Source organism: Doryrhamphus excisus, linkage group LG7, assembly GCF_037039965.1.
Source record: "Doryrhamphus excisus strain RoL-2023G ecotype Guam linkage group LG7, RoL_Dexc_Guam_v1.1, whole genome shotgun sequence".
In the NCBI taxonomy this organism is placed as follows: domain Eukaryota; kingdom Metazoa; phylum Chordata; class Actinopteri; order Syngnathiformes; family Syngnathidae; genus Doryrhamphus; species Doryrhamphus excisus.
The window spans coordinates 21407976-21423014 of NC_136363.1; the positions used below are offsets into that span (position 1 = coordinate 21407976).

The following is a 15039-nucleotide window of genomic DNA, read 5'->3' on the forward strand; positions in this document are numbered from 1 at the left end:
TGGAGTCGCTCGTCCATGTCCAACCAAACACTCCCTTTTTTTTTTTTTTAATTCACCCCCCCCCCAAAAAAAAAACAACTTCACAAAGCTTAAATGTGGCATCTGGACAGTTTGGCAGTTTTCTCAGAGAGGTGTTGAGTGCTGACTTTAATGAAGATGCATCACGCCTGTTGCAGATTTATCTCCTCTCGTATGGCCTAGCAGATGCTCGCCGAGTGAACTCCACTCATGTTTTTTTCCTTCTCTGCTGCCATCAAAGCAAACAGCAGGTCTGTAAGCACCCCTGCAAAGCATGCTGGGATTTTGGGCGTAGACACAGGATTAAGCCTGATTTTACTACTGCAGATGCTTTCTTTGACAAATACTACATTCCTGAACACTATTTGAAAACTAATGATAGTTTGCATTGAATATAGTAATACCAATAAATTACCTGGCTGGTGACCAGTCCAGGGTGTACCCCGCCTCACGCCCCAAGTCAGCTGGCATAGGCTCCCGTTCAGTATTAACAATTACGGCCCTAATGTTTACTTCGAGCTACCATAACTAGCTTTCTGACGTCACTCGAGACAGGTAAAATAGTTTCAAGTAGCATATTTATATCCATGTAATGCATCTTAGCATTGCTTGAATGTGACCTTGAAGGTGTAGCTACCCCCCCACCACGTTGCTAAAGAGTATTTTTTTATTTTTTAATATAAATATCAGAGTGGCGTCCCTCCTTGTAGCATAACATGCTTGAAGCACATCTCATTTCCGCCAGCGAAACTCTCCAAAGCCTGATTGTATCCCACGCTTGATTCCCAGCCTGGCCCCTACATCATCATTTGCGGCTAATTCCCATGTAAAGCTGCATCCTTCTCAAAGGAACGCTCCAGCGCTGGCGTCCATATATGATCTGCTTTGTGCCAATTTCTGTTTAGTGCTCTCTTTAACCTCTGTCTTATCTGCCACTCGCAGGCATGAAGGACGACGGATGAAACCAAATGTTTATTGAGTTGTAAATATTGTAAATGGAATCATGATGTGGCGCCACGTCCTTGCGAGGTGTTTCCAATTACGGGAGGGTAATAAGACGCCTTTGTTGGGTCAAATTGAGCGCGTCTCGCCGGGTGATTGCTCAACGGCTAAGGCACGAGATGGCGTACTCTGGAGATGTGGCTCGAGAGGCGGTGAGGTTTCAGGCTGCATATTTGTCTGCTCCAACATCCTGTGGAAGTGGTACACTTGTTGCAGTCCTAACAGGTTGTTGGGTCGCCATTAGAAGTGCTTTATATTAAATATTAAGCTAACCAGTAATCAATAAACCCATAGGTAATTAAGGCGTTTGTCTCTTTTATAGCATCATATGCAAATTAGACGACAAAGCGACAGCCAATAGCTACTTTACTGAAATGTTGGAAGCCATTAGCTGCCCATACTAGCCTACATTTGGTGTAAATATTGCCTTTTAAGTCAAAAGTCAGCAACAATTAGGACTAAACCCAAGGTTTATTTCCCAGAAGACAACTTAGCATCCCCAAAACATTAATAACGCCGCCATTATTCACTCTACTAAAGTTGGTAATGGCCAAAAATGTTAGTGGGGCTCCGGGGAGAGGCATAAACAGTACAGTGTGAGAAAGTTTACGTTAAGAGTTTGGGGAATATTTTCAACCTTTCGGTGGCGTCCCTGCTAATGAGCCAACTGGAGCTGAAAGCCTGGTAGGAGGCAACGTCATCGTTGCCCCCTTTTAAAAAAAAAAGAGAAAACGTCAAATTTCAAGTAATGACAACCCATTTTTAACTCTACTTTATACATATGCGACATAATGTTGCTATAGGCTACACTATACAATAGCTGTCAGTTGGACTTTCTCATGCAAATTAGATTCCTGCATCTAAAAAAAAGAACCATGAAGAAATTTCACTCATTTCAGAATTTAAAAGCCATATATTATAGGGATTTATTACAGTTAAGCATTCAAACTTGACATTTTGATTGTGGCTGATAAACCCAAAATGCAGTGTGAAACTTAGATGGCATAAGAATCAATGGAAAATGATATTTTAAACAATTATGAAATGTTCATTTCCATGCACTCAACACTTTGTTGGGCGTCCTTTTGCATGAATTACAGCATCAATGCATTGAGGCATGGAAGCCATCCGAGTGTGGCAATGCCCAGGTTGCTTTGATAGCAGCCTGCAGGTCTACATTGTTGGGTCTGGTGTGTCATCTTGACAATACTCAGGTTCACTATGGGTTCAGATCAGGTGGAGTTTGCTGGCCAATCAAGCACAGGAACACCATGGTCATTGAACCAGCTTTTGGTACCTTTGGCCGTGTGAGAAGATGCAAAGTCCTGCTGGGAAATGAAATCTGCATCTACATAAAGCTTGTCAGAAGGAAGCGTGAAGTGTTCTAAGATTTCCTGGGTAGATGACAGTTGACAATGCACTTCAGAAAACATGGTGGACCAACACCAGCAGATCACATAGCTCCCAAGTCAGACAATTGAAACTTCACACTGGACTTAGTGTGACTTTGGTGATGATTTGGGGAGCCATGTGATGTGCTGGTCCACCATGTTTTCTAAAGTGCATAGTCAACAGTCATCTACCAGGAAATCTTAGAACACTTCACGCTTCCTTCTAACAAGCTTTATGGAGATGCCGATTTCATTTCCCAGAAGGACTTTGCATCTTCTCACACGCCCAAAAGGTACCAAAAGCTGGTTCAATGACCATGGTGTTCCTGTGCTTGATTGGCCAGCAAACTCACCTGACCTGAACCCATAGAGAAACTGAGTATTGTCAAGATGACACACCAGACCCAACAATGGAGATGACCTGCAGGCTGCTATCAAAGCAACCTGGGCTTCCATTACACCTTAACAGTACCTGGATACTAAACATGACAAGACCCTAAACACCAACCCACCAGACAGGGTGCCTGCAATGTGCAGCAATCAGGAGCTTCCTTCCACATGCATGACCTCCATGGCAGATCTGAAAAGATTCACCCCCCCCACACAGAAACTCACCTGCTTGCATGGAGACTGTAGATAGCGGTGAAGATCAATACAAGGCCGAACCAAGTGTTTGACTCCATGGTCTTTAGAAGCTGTAAGACAGACAAATCTTCAGTGAAATGACAAACGACCAGTAAATGTGAATTGTTCTAACCTACTATAAAAAGGCCTATTGATTTTCAATGATTGACTGGAGATGGCCAAGGGACCTGAGCTCAAAGGTCAAATGGGTACAGGTCTTGGGCACCGAGAACCTCATTGATTTTGAGTGCTATAGATGACTGGTCAAAAGGTTGAACTTAATGTGTCCCTTTGTGATGAAAGCAGATTCATCGGTCTAAGACTCAGAGCGGTTGGCATTTACAGATTCAGTTAGTTAGCTTAGCTTGTAGCTTGCTATGCTAATGGCCACCATTTTGTCCTTCCAGTGATCCCATAGCATGCACAATGACTTAAAGTGACTCCACATCCATTACCAAGTAAAATATGTGAATTAAACTAATTTTATGGCATTTTTTCCTTCAAAACTAGTATTATAAGTGCCATTCTCTTCTTGCTCCAGTAGATTTTGAGACAGGCGCTTGAGTAAAATGCCATCAAAGTAATTGTACTCACATTAACAATGACTGGACGTGACCCCGCCGCAGGATGAAGTCAACCCGGTGGAGAGAAGTGTGACGACCAAAGCCTGAAAGAAAGTCAAAATTGGAGATTTAAAACAAAAAAAGCTTGAGGACTCCAGGGAGCTACAAAGGATTTTTTTTTCCTTCCCCACTGCCAAGTGAGCACCTGGGCCAATTAGGCCTTGAATTAAAAGTGGAACCCTGTGACCCTCAAGACACTTGATAATCACTGGCAAAATCATTAAGTGGTCAGATAACAAGCTCTGATTCTGGGCCTTATTACAGCTGGCTCTGGTCCCGGTGGCGCTGCGAACGCCTGCCCGGACTACTTAAATACTTACCGAGGAGCGCAAACCCCAGACTGCTTACCTTCTTTCCTTACCTGCAGGTTCAAGTACATTTTGATAATAAATGCTGTAATAGTGTAATTGCAATCAGCAGCAGGTGCGAGAGCGTGGCGAACGCAAAGCAGGAAGTACCGACAAAATAAGAGCACCAAAACCGGAACAGCCACACAACAGGTCCTCTCACAGAGCATGACACCTTGTACACTGCCTGACTGACTAAAAATATGTATAGCTATCAAATAACAAAGACGGTAACTCGGGAGAATGTCTCCATTTATTATATACAACATAAACAAGCTCAAAATTGACATTAATATTAAAACGAATAGTTATATTTATAGTTAGCTTTCGCGTTTTTTGGGTCAGGCATCTGTTTGGACACCTATTGCTATATGCTTTGCTTTGACAGACGTGCTACAAAAACTATAAAAAAAGGCCATTTGTTGTCAATCGATGAATGTTATTTTAAATAATAAAAAATACTACAGTTGTAGCTCGTTTTAACATTAGTAGGTCATTTGAAGAAGATTGGATAGAACCTACCGTAGCATAAGTGGTTGGGTGGATAAATGCTTATGCTAGCAAGCCTGGTGCGTTTATGGGAATGGGACATAAGAGTGCTTAGGCGTATTATATATTCAGTTTCAGTGCTAATGACAATTAGTAAAATGCATTGCAAGTCAAACAGTACAGTTTTAAATCTTAACATTGCAAGAAATAAGACTGGAAATGTACCTTTACTTTAACAGTATTGCATTATGTTGCACTTAGATGACAATTGACTATGTAAAATGGCAAGCCCGGTGCATTTATGGGGCATGGGACATAAAATAGCTATACTACTAATGAGTGTAAGAATCTCAAGCTACAAAATATGGATCTAAATTGTAAAATGTCAAGTGTTTTTTTAGCTTTACATATAAGAGTATGTCTTCATTTGGCACTTCCTGCCATACGTGAGCAGACAAGACCCTTGTGGTTGCAGAGAAAGCAAAGCCATTAGCTTGCATTAGCTTGCATGTTCTCTCCCAACGACACGTCCCCTCGCCCGTCCTCGAGGCTGCCGCTTCATCACAAGCGTCCTCGCCTGTAAGCGCCTGAATTACTCCTCTGTGCCTCCGCCCAATCACAAAGCCACATTTCACGCCGCATTGTGACAAAACTATTGCTCATCGCGCCTCTCAATATTTATCATAGTACAATTTACCCCACCCATCTCACGCCGCTCTCCCCGGGCGAGATTTATGACACGCTGGAGCGCGGCCTCATCGCCGCGACAACACGTTCATCACGGGGGACTTTTCCTCGCTATCATCCCCGAGAGTTGACGGAAGAGGAGGAGGAGGATGCTGATGGAGGAGAGTCAAAACAAGATGGCGGCCACCTCTTATCTAGATCATTTGTAATGCTTCCCCTGCTTGTCGTCGCCTCACGGGAGTCGCGGCCTGACACATGATCAATATGGCGAGCAAGGGGGCGGAGTTGCATTTCCTAGTTAAACGCTGCTGCAAAGCTGGGGTGGAGATGAGGGACCCGATTATGGACGTGGAGGTGATACGGCATTTCCGCCAGTAGTTGAGTAGTTGAGGTCTGATGTCTGCTGCAACATTGGTTCTGCTGCAACATTGGTTCTGCCGATGCTTTTCCTTGTCATCAATAAAAGCCCCCCGCCCATCTATTAGGACACCGGTGGCCCTTTTTCCTGCCTGCTGAAGCTTGCAGAAACATCCACAATGGCCCCCGACGGCAACACCGCTGACAATCACGTCCCGTTGCCCCCCTTTCACCTCGCCACATTGTTGTCACAACAATCACGGCGGTAACGAACGCCCTCTCAGGTGCTGCGGGACGCCATTATCTCCTCGCCGCCTTATCATCTCCCAGCAGGGATTTATGCCTCCTTAGGGTGGAGGAATGATTGCCGGGCCCACTCGGCGTGATGGTTGGCGACGGTGACGTTGTCTAGCATCTAATGTTAGCATTCATCACTTTATGCAAGGCTGATTGTAAGCATCCCGCCTTGACAAATACTTCCCACAAGCTAAGCAGGCGTCTTTAGCAATCAGGCTGACTGTCGGCTGATGAGGGATGTCGTCGTTAGCCGTTGCCGCTTGCGCTGACGCTGCATTCCTGTGCTGGCTGCGCCTTTTGTGTGTGATCCCCCCCCCAATTGGTGAGGATGCGGCCTTTACTTCATTCGCGGTAAAAAAAAAATAATTTAAAAAAGCACTTCAGGAAAGGCGTGCTGCACCGTGGCTGGAAACGACGCTTCCTGTCACACGCCCCAAATGAACCTTTGCTTTTGATTGATGTGCAAGGAGACGCTAAATTCTGATGTCGTCCACACAAATTAGCCAAGCTTGTCACGCTCGCCCCCACGGAGGATGATTGACGAGTGGCAGTGCTGGCAGGTCAGCACTAAAACAAACATGTGCAAATAGAATTATGCTCCCTTTTCCACTCATAGCATAGCTTAGCTTGTATATTAGCACCTCAGGCAAATGGAATATCATTACTTTGTTAATTCATAAATGTTTAAAATATGTACAGTAGGACGTGTATCATTACTGCAAAAAAAGTCATAAAAATCACTGAAATAATGTCAAATTTTATTATTATAGTTCCTAATTCAAATTGTATACATTTATCAATTATTTACTGAATTAATACTAGTTTAGGTAAGTATAATTACTGCAAAAAAGTCATAAAAATCACTGAAATAATGTCAAATGTGCATGATTGGATGACTATATTTCCTCATGTTTTAAATTACTTAGTAAATGAATAATTGTTTAAAATATGTATAGAATATAGATTTACTGGTTAAAAAAAATCACTGAAATAATGTCAAATTTTATTATTATAGTTCCTAATTCAAATTGTATATATTTATCAATTATTTACTGAATTAATACTAGTTTAGGTAAGTAAAAAAATCACAAAAAATCACTGAAATAATTGGATGACTATATTTCCTCATGTTTTAAATTACTTTGTAAATTAATAATTGTTTATCATATGTATAAATATAGATTTACAGGTTTTAAAACATCTCTGAAATAATGTCAAATTTTATTATTATAGTTCCTAATGCAAATTGTATACATTTATCAATTATTTACTGAATTAATACTAGTTTAGGTAAGTATAATTACTGCAAAAAAAGTCATAAAAATAACTGAAATAATGTCAAATGTGCATGATTGTATGTCTATATTTCCTCATGTTTTAAATTACTTAGTAAATAAATAATTGTTTAAAATATGTATAGTATATAGATTTACTGGTTAAAAAAATCACTGAAATAATGTCAAATTTTATTATTATAGTTCCTAATTCAAATTGTATATATTTATCAATTATTTACTGAATTAATACTAGTTTAGGTAAGTAAAAAAATCACTAAAAATCACTGAAATAATTGGATGACTATATTTCCTCATGTTTTAAATTACTTTGTAAATTAATAATTGTTTATCATATGTATAAATATAGATTTACAGGTTTTAAAACATCTCTGAAATAATGTCAAATTTTATTATTATAGTTCCTATGCAAATTGTATACATTTATCAATTATTTACTGAATTAATACTAGTTTAGGTAAGTATAATTACTGCAAAAAAAGTCATAAAAATCACTGAAATAATGTCAAATGTGCATGATTGGATTATCATATTTCCTGACTCAAATGGAATATATTTATCAAATATTTAGTAAATTAATAATTGTTTGAAATGTATAATTACTGTAAAAAAATAATACTAATCCATACAAAAAAATGCACGGATGGAATATTGTATTGCCAATTCTGATGATTTCAACCATTGTTGAGGGTGAACAGTGACGTGATATGGCTAGCCTCGCACGCCAACTGGCATCTGGTCACTCTTCCACCCTTTCCACATGAAGCGTCCTCTTCTTCAGCCAGCAGTGAGGGTTGAAAGCGAGAGAGGAGGCCAATCATGGAGTCCACAGACACCAACACGCCAACGCCTGCCGTAACCTTTCACTCGCTGCCTTTGATGCATCGCTCCTTTGGCGAGGCAAAAGGCCACCCTCTCACCTTTCACAGTGACATCACCGTGACACTGATGAAGCATCATCCCGGGTTAAAGATACAGAGCGACGGCGCTCGTCTCGTACACGCCTTCCAGGATTAGCATCGACGTATCGACGACTTCATTTCTGCTGTAATTTAGACGTCATCTCCAGTTCATCGTCAGCGGCGGCCATCTCAATAATAAACACCTGAAGATGGACCGAGTGGAAATTTGGAGATGAATTGATATTCCAGCGTGTGAAGGGTGGCCAAATGAAACGCACACAGCCCGCGCTGTCGGCTGATTGATTCCGGCTCGGGTGGCCATTTTTCTCTCGGCGTGCAGCGGACTGCATTGTGAGGAAATGTGAAAACGGTTGCTTACTGCGTGATGTCGTCATGATTGATTGTGAGCGGGATGCTGAGAAAGTCAAAGAAATGAATCCATACGCTTTTTAACATCTAATTCTTTCACTCCCGGCACTTTTCCATGCAGTGGTAGGAAAGGACCGTCACTCTGAAATGGGGGGGCGACTCTCACGTCAGATGTAACACCTTATGAAACGTTCAAGATTGACGTAAGGCGTTGTTGTGGGGTCTTTTGTGACCTCTCGGATGAGTGGCCACTCCTTGAAAGGTTCGCCAGTGTTTCGTGTTTAGGCCATTTATGAATAATGGCTCTCACTGTGGTTGGTTGGGGTCCCAAAGCTTCAATTCATCTCAAAAAGTCTACTTTTTTATTAAATAAACTTGAATTTCTACCAAAAATATAATAATTATTCTTTATTAAGTACTTTGCATGTCATTTTTTAAAAATATTTTATTTTTAATGTTTTCCAATTGGAAAAAAAATCAGGGATTCTTGTGACAATATCATTTTTAAAAACTATATCTAAGTTGTTGAAAAGATATTCTGAAGTGAAAGTAAAAAAAATGGAATTGCACTTTTATGAGTAGGACCTTAGGGTTATAAAAAATATCAATTTTTGTAATAAATGCTACTCCCCTCCAAAAATAATAATGAACCAAAATCAATGTTGTTATCAATAATGAACCTAATTAAGGCTGTAATAATATCAGCCCGCTTTGCACTTCATTTGTGAATATTTTAGCTTTTCAAAAGAATTCAATACTTTGTGGGGTGGCCGTAGAGAGAGGACGGCCACCCCTTAGCTCGGGCCTGCGTGTCCTCCAATCGGACCTTCTCCTGCTGGCTGCCTTGAACTCTCATCCGGTGATGGATGCGTTACAGATATTACACTCACGTCACTTCTCTTTGTGCCACCGGCTCACTAAATAATTGAAAAGCTCCAGCAACAGATGCAATATATCATCTTCGGGGGGCTGTGCATGGGGGGTGCGTGGGGCGGCGTGGGGCTGCACGATTCTCTTATTTCAGCAGAGAGGAGATTATCAAATCAAAACCAAAGTTAAACTGATTTTTCATTTGTTCTCATTTGACCACAATACATATAGCATCTCTTTTTATTATTATCAATGGAATAATCACATGATACTACATCCATATATTCTATTATCATTTCAGACAAAAACTCAATAATATTAACTAATTATAGTATCATCAGTTATATAAAATTGTCAAGTCAAACTTGAGATTTAGACACGTCAACAAAAATGGGAGGAGGAACCTTCGTGACATCAATCGAGGCCGGACCGGAATAAGTGGCGCACACCAGCACAGGTGGAGCAATTAAGCAAACAGCGGCACCAGGCAGAGACTGTTTAACAATCGTTTGTAAGTCGCCCATACAAATCAGAGCTACAGATCTACAAACACCAGAGAGGCTGCCGGTAAGACGCCAAACTGTTTCAATGTAAAGATTCCTGTGCTAACGATAGCTTAGCCACGGCGTCTCGTGCGTGGCTTGTTGACTGTTTAACGCTCACGTGCACTGACTGTTGTGTTAAAGCTTGTTGGTATCGTGGTTAACTTGATTTAATGTGGTTGAAATTGTGACTTGTGTAAATAGTTAGCTTATATTGCTGCGTATGTATTAAGTACGTTTACTTCACTTTGGTTTGGAAATGTGATTTGAAAGCTAACTGAATTTTATTTAATGCTAAGGGCAATTAAGAGAAAGCATGGCTGAGTTCGAATATTGTGCGAATTTTCCTTGTGTACATTCGCAGTTAAAATTAAGAAGTAGTTCATGGTAAATACAAATCATGTTAAATACATTTAAGGTTAACAACTATGATAAACATCACAGTAAATTCTGAATGAATTAATTAATAAATTACAATGTTATTTATTATTATAATTAGTAATAATTTAAGAACACATAAAAAAAATATATATATATATATAATATATAAATAAAACAGCAATAAATATATGGGAAGTGGTGGAATTCATACCTGATTCATGCTTACCTGGTATTATATTAAAGCTTAATTTGCTTATTCTCTATTGCAGTAATTTGTGAGGCATGGGATTTGTGACTTTGCACAGAATTAAAATGTTTCTTTTTTTTTCCATTTTTTTAATTTCAAGTGGCAAACTGCACCCTAAATTGCAACTGAAAATAAAAGATGCAAAACAGGACAAGCCGCTTATTTATTGAGTGAATACGCTTCCTACACCTCTGGGTAGATGGCTCATCCCCTTCAAGTGGGGATTGTATGAAAACCAAAGGGAACTTGACAAAAATTGCTGCCTCAAGTTGGAGAAATTTGATTTTTTTTAATGAAAAAATGTTCAATCCAAAATGTAATATAATTGAAATAAATGTAATATACATTGAAAATTATATGTAGTATCAATTATATTTTTATTATTATTACTAATTATCTAATATTAAATTGTAATATAATAATATATATGATAATATAATAAAAGTTAATACTTGGAATTAATAATAAAAATAGTAAGAATTAACTAATCATAAATGTAAAAAAATCATAAAATAAATATTAAAATGACTGCCTGGTGAGGGCTAAATTGGGATTTTTTTTTATTAAATAAATGGAATGAAAATTCCACACATTGAAAATGAAATATCCATTAGATGGTCATGATGATGAATAATAAATATGGTAATAATGATGGTTAATACGATGATTAGTTGGCAGAGGGCCAGGCTGCGTTTTAAGATGTGTAGCAAAGCCTGTTTTGGTATTCCTGAATAAAGTATTAGAATGGGTATTAGGAAATGTGTTTCTTCTGGGCATCATCTTCTTCTACACACATTACTTCATTTATTAGTCTATTATATTTGATATTATTCATGCTAGCGCTTCCACGCCAAACTCCTCCAAGCATGCTTTTCGGGTGCCTCGCTTTGTGTGGCGTCGCACAACATGGCATCAACCGGCGGCAGGAAGACAAACAAACACAACAATCAAGGCTAATGAAAGGAAAGCGAAGCGACTGACAGGTGGGTGCACGACCCTCTGTCCCTCGACCGGACCTCTTAACCATGTCCGCCGCCGCCGCCGTTGTCGTCGTCGTCGTTCAGGCGCCTCAGGCGTGTGTTGCGGCTTCATTTATAACAGAGGACAGCCTTTTAGTAATCAGATAGACGCTCGATAGGCGCTGAACTGCTGACTCCCCCGAGGAGGTCTTCTGAAGGGCGATTTACCACCTCAGTGCTGATGTGATAGCTTTACCCCCCCCCACTCGCATATGTGTATGTGTGTGTGCATCCCCTTAAGCTTCTCCGAGGGAATAAAAAAAGACTATTTAGGGTAGAACGCTTGCACAGTCCAACACCTAACTCTACCTTTCCAAAGATGGCTTCCAATCACACAATCATTGTGCTCTTAGCATCGCCTCTGCTCTGTAACCGCCACGTTGTCGTAATGTCACGTTGCGGCTGCTATAATCACTCCAGAGGTGTTCATTAGGGCGTCATCGCACTCGCATTTGAGTGCAAATATACCTGCGAGTTCAAATGGGCTTCAATTAAAGCCGGAACAAAATGGACGCCGCTATTGTTGGGCGCAATCTGACGCTTTTACTACTGAAAAAGGGTGAAAATAGGTCAAAACGTGCTGCCTGTGCTATTATTTCTAAGTCAAAATTTAATTCTATTTTTAAAATGTGAACATTAAAAGAAACAGCAAATGTCCCCCACTTCCTTGATTTTGGAAGTAAATATGTTTTTGAAACGCTGCATAAAAACAAAACCCGGCAACATGCGACCGAGCGGCCATTCTGGTGTCTGCAGCACAAACAAGTTGCAGATGAATAAAATATTTAAGCTATGTGCTGTTTGCCTTGAAAAGCTCCCAAGTGGAGTTGCTGGAGGGAAGAAAGAAGGTGAGGCAACACTCGTATCATCAACAATCCAGGAAGTCATGCTAGGGGTTTTTATTCCCTAGCAAAAAACACTTAATCTGGTTCATATTTTTGCTTTAATGGCGGCCATGTTTTTTTAACAAATCTTGCTCAAATTGGACACAAGTGTGCTTGTCAGTCTCGTAAAGACGTGTACCAATTTTAGGAATGATTCTGCAAGTTGTAGAGCTGTGCTAGTTATTTTAAGAAATGTGGATTATAAAAATAATAACACAGGAAGTACAGTCGGGGTGATGTTGTGACAAAGTTTCCCCCTTTTTGCGTGCAGCGCTTTATTAGCAAAAGCCTACCTATCACTTAGAAATGTGCTAAAATGCAAATGAATGTGCACTAATAAAGCATTAAAACGCTTAATTAATACTCTCAATTGCAATAAAACCCCACTCTCAAATGTTTTTATCTTTATTAAACACCTTTTGTTAAACCGTGAGCTTAAGCTTATTGCGAAAAATAGCCGATGGCGATGACATATGGCAATAAAATAAGTAAAAAGTGTCTATTTAGTTCTGTGTGACAATGTAAAAACATAACAACAAATGTAAATGGGACAATAAAGTTAATTCAAAAGAGTTTGTGCCCAAATGTTAACACTGTTTGTTTGCAGCTGTTGACCAAATTGAGGGTACTTCATGGAAAGTAGGTGCAAAACCCATCCATTGTGCTGCTGAAGCCACCTGTGACAATGACTTCAAAAAACCCGTCTGTTTGACTGACTATTTCATCACCTCTTCAGTGGGCGGGGCTTAACACACCTGCTCACACTTTGGTCTCACGGGGAGCGTCCCCTCCACTCGGACGATGGGCTGCGGGAGCGCCAAGGTGCTGTCCAAGGGCTACGGCAGCGTGATGCAGTCACTGGTGGCCTTCAGCAGAGCGCCGCCTGACCGCCCTGGCGGGGACCGGGACCTGAAGACCAGAGTGGAGAGGGGTGACTGGTTTTCCGCAAAAGGAAAGAATCCACCATCGGAGCAGCGGCACCCGGTTGAGGCGGAGACATACAAGGACACGTTTGATGCCCGTGTCACGGCCAGGTAGGAATATTTATTGAAATGAATTATTATGGTGTTTCAGGGTCCGCTATTATGTACGTTTAGGACTTTATTTTAAATGTAAGACTTCATTCTCACAGAAAAAAGTCATACATTTACAAGAAAAAGTACCAGTCGAGTTTTCCAAGTTTTTGGTCTCTGTCAAGCACAAATATGTCGCAGTATTTATCCAAAACTGAGAGAAAAATATTCCATTCCTATCAAACTGCTGAAGTCTGCTGGAATGAAAGCAGTTCTAAGACGGCCTCCAACGATTCCAGATTTCTTCCGATTTTTTTCCACCCAATTGTGAAGATTCAACGTGTACGTATAGGTGGTTTATCGGAGCACTTTCCTGTTTCATTTATTTTCCTCTCCATGCCAACGATCCCAAGTGGCACAGTAACAGCTAATTGCACGTCTTCCCTCGCCCCGTCTAATTATTGTCTTCATCATCCAAACACTGAAACATAAAGCTAAGCTATCTGTGGAGCGCCGCGTGTCTAATGTCTCACTCAACCAGGACTGATGGTGAAAGTGGATAATTGTGGCTTCTAAACAAACAACATTGTGTGTGTAAAAATAGACGCGTGGGGGGGGCATTTCCACTCAATCAGCTACCAGCAATAATTACTAATATGTTTTTTTTTACTGTCGTTTGCAGTGGTGGATAACTGTTTTTATATGTGCTCACGACACCCGACACCGGGGACGACTGACGGATAGTTGGCCCAGCTCTGGGTTTTGTGTTATGACATGTAGCGAAGCCTGCGGTAGGATGGTTTTTGCTCACAATGTCATGAAAAACCCAGAACTTCACAAGGGACTACAAAAATGGAGTCACTTTTGCATTGCAGGGGATTATGAAGTCAAGTTAATTGTTTTTCATCTTGGCAACAGAGTCTAGGATAAACTCCCATCTTGGCAACAGAGTTTAGGATAAACTCCCATCTTGGCAACAGAGTTTAGGATAAACTCCCATCTTGGCAACAGAGTCTAGGATATAAACTCCCATCTTGGCAACAGAGTCTAGGCTATAAACTCCCATCTTGGCAACAGAGTCTAGGATATAAACTCCCATCTTGGCAACAGAGTCTAGGATATAAACTCCCATCTTGGCAACAGAGTCTAGGATATAAACTCCCATCTTGGCAACAGAGTCTAGGATATAAACTCCCATCTTGGCAACAGAGTCTAGGATATAAACTCCCATCTTGGCAACAGAGTCTAGGATATAAACTCCCATCTTGGCAACAGAGTCTAGGATATAAACTCCCATCTTGGCAACAGAGTCTAGGATATAAACTCCCATCTTGGCAACAGAGTCTAGGATATAAACTCCCATCTTGGCAACAGAGTCTAGGATATAAACTCCCATCTTGGCAACAGAGTCTAGGATATAAACTCCCATCTTGGCAACAGAGTCTAGGATATAAACTCCCATCTTGGCAACAGAGTCTAGGATATAAACTCCCATCTTGGCAACAGAGTCTAGGATATAAACTCCCATCTTGGCAACAGAGTCTAGGATATAAACTCCCATCTTGGCAACAGAGTCTAGGATATAAACTCCCATCTTGGCAACAGAGTCTAGGATATAAACTCCCATCTTGGCAACAGAGTCTAGGATATAAACTCCCATCTTGGCAACATAGTTTAGGATA

The 15039-nt window shown here is 40.5% G+C and overlaps 1 long non-coding RNA gene across 1 annotated transcript; it reads right to left on the reverse strand.

Moving 5' to 3' along the window:
* Positions 1-816: 816 nt before the first annotated feature.
* On the reverse strand, positions 817-4054 carry LOC131108703 (uncharacterized). The gene is made up of 4 exons (XR_009120515.2): positions 4007-4054; positions 3630-3702; positions 3027-3106; positions 817-1210 (listed from the first exon to the last, which is right to left on the reverse strand). It is a non-coding gene; the product is annotated as an uncharacterized LOC131108703 (long non-coding RNA).
* Positions 4055-15039: the final 10985 nt, after the last annotated feature.